This window comes from Rutidosis leptorrhynchoides, chromosome 6 (assembly GCF_046630445.1).
Source record: "Rutidosis leptorrhynchoides isolate AG116_Rl617_1_P2 chromosome 6, CSIRO_AGI_Rlap_v1, whole genome shotgun sequence".
NCBI lineage: Eukaryota > Viridiplantae > Streptophyta > Magnoliopsida > Asterales > Asteraceae > Rutidosis > Rutidosis leptorrhynchoides.
This window is the reverse complement of record NC_092338.1, coordinates 103,283,159-103,286,011: the sequence shown is the minus strand read 5'-3', so window position 1 is coordinate 103,286,011 and position 2,853 is coordinate 103,283,159.

Genomic DNA, 2,853 nt, shown 5'->3' with positions numbered 1-2,853 from the left:
ATCTGCTGTTCAAATTGTTTAGCTAAATGAGTAAGATGTCAACTTCAGATCACAGTCAAGATCCAAAGTTTGTACAAATAAAATCCCAAGTTTATATTGTATCTGAATCTGTTAGAAGTCCCATTCAACCTTTTATTTTCTTTATCTATTTTCTGTACCTGCTGATTCTTCTGGTCGAGTGTAATTGCTACAAGACAATCAAGATATTCAATAAGTCATCCAATTATCTATTTCATTATCACTCAAACCATTACAGCTGTTATACAATGGAATTAATAGAAAATTTGAAAGATACCAGACGACTACATGTTGTGACCTTGTATATTTGAAAAACATTCTCAACCTACACCCATTATCTATCACCATGGATACTACTCAAACTTTCGGATACCATCCGAGCTTCATTAACAACGAACCATCGTCCTAACCGAAGCCCATCATCAAATATAAACACCCCTTTGTTCCAAACCATCAGTTATGTTACTTGAAGAACACCCTCACAACCTTCTGCGATAACCACTTCACCTTCGTGAACTTCATAACCACCACCTTAATCATCTTCGGTAATCAACAAAACAATTCACCTCTTTTTGAAACCCACCATCACATGCCACCTTGTTATAACCAAGAAACCTTCATCTCTCATCCTCTCTCACTGTTTCGATTATGTAATATCGCCATTCATCTTCAACTGATTACCATCGCCATTATCCTCTAAATCACTTCAACTATTACAAATCACCACCTTATTTTTTTTTCCATCGTGAAATACTGCACCTCTCTATCACCATTTAAAACCCATCCAATCCGTCACCTAGGCTGCTGCTACAGCCGCTATTTAACTTAAACTTTGTTACTATTTTTTTTCTTTCTTTCTTCATTTCATGTTCAACCCCATTAAACCGATACCACTTACAGCCTAACTATATAAAGCATGTTTTGAACATCTCTAGAGGCCCGGCTGTGGGGGCATTACATGATTTTCTTTGATCGACAAACACTAGCAAACATCCCCACTTGAAGGTTGGTTTTTAAAAGTATTTGTTCGGGACCCAAAGATGTGAATATAGGACGATTTAGGAAGTGTGCTGACACCTTTAAACAAAGGTAATTCCACTTGATTATTTCATTAAAGACATAAAATAATGATGCAGCTCGAAATCTTAATCACCTCAATGATTAATAGCTTGCTTTCCACCTAGTTTATATCCATCGAGAACTAATATTAAATTAGTGTGGGGTGGACTAGACCCAAAATAGGAGCACAAACCGATTTTTTTTATTTAAAACAAGGGTAAATCACAAAATCAAATTAAAGTGGAATGATGATGCTGTCATGACTAGAAAAGGAGTACACGTTTATATATTTTTTACGGGACCGCACCTGGAGGGATCGATGTGGTTAGTCACGAACATTAAAGCGTTCAAAGAATATTTATGGCAGTAGGTGTCTCGTGATTATTTGTTTATGATAATAATTAGATGATGATGAAAAACGATGAACATGATAATGAAGATTAGGTTTAGAAAATGATTGGTATGTTAATGACGGCATGGTGAGGAGAAGAAGATGTTATCGTTTCCTGTCTCAATCAGATATTCAGAAAAAGAAATCGATTGGGCTTGGAACAAATTTGTTGAGCTTGTTACATGAGTATTGAATGTTTATGGGTTAAATACAATCATGGATGAATATAAATCAGAAATGAAAAGAACGGATGGATGGTTTGGTGTTATGTTGGGTTAGTGGGAGGTCACGTGTTCGAGTCCGGGCTGCGACATCTTTTTAGGACCTTATCCTTTAAGGTAGTATACTTATACTTATTATTATTATTATTATTATTATTATTATTATTATTATTATTATTATTATTATTATTATTATTATTATTATTATTATTATTATTATTATTATTATTATTATTATTATTATTATTATTATTATTATTATTATTAAGTATTATTATTATTATTATTATTATTATTATTATTATTATTATTATTATTATTATTATTATTATTATTATTATTATTATTATTATTATTATTATTATTATTATTATTATTACTAACAATATCATTATTAGTATTATCCTTATTATTAGTATGATTATCATTATTAGTATTATTATTTTAAAAATTATTATTAGTAGTAAGATTAGTACTATAGTTATTATTATTATCAGTATTATTATTAATATAATCATTATTACTAAAAGTATCACTATTTTTTTTTAAAAGTTAGTATCATTTTTATCATTGTTATTATTATAATTAATATTACTAACTATAACTTTAGTTTTAAATATATTTCGTATATAAAATATAACTATATTTTTATGATATTAAACTAAAAAGATAGATATTATAAATTAGATACAAACTTTAAATATATAGAAGTATATATATAATAAGTATACTACCTTTACTAATAAAATACTTTTTTGTTCAATTACATTTTAATATAACTCGAATTTATTAAAAATGTTATCATATTAAAAATTATGAGTATTTAAAAATATTAATACTAAATACTTATCCAAAATATTTTAATAGATTTTTATAATAATTAGAACATATATAAAAAAAAGTATATTTAAGTAATTATTAATATTAAATTTAATATCACAAGTATATTACTAACATCAAAATATATATTTATTTAAATATTATGTTAATATACATACTTGGTATAGGTTCGTGAATCCGAGGCCAACCCTGCATTTGTTCAATATTGTCATATGTATTTTTACTACAAAATACAGTATGGTGAGTTTCATTTGCTCCCTTTTACTCTTTATATTTTTGGGACTGAGAATACATGCGCTGTTTTTACAACTGCTTTATTAAATG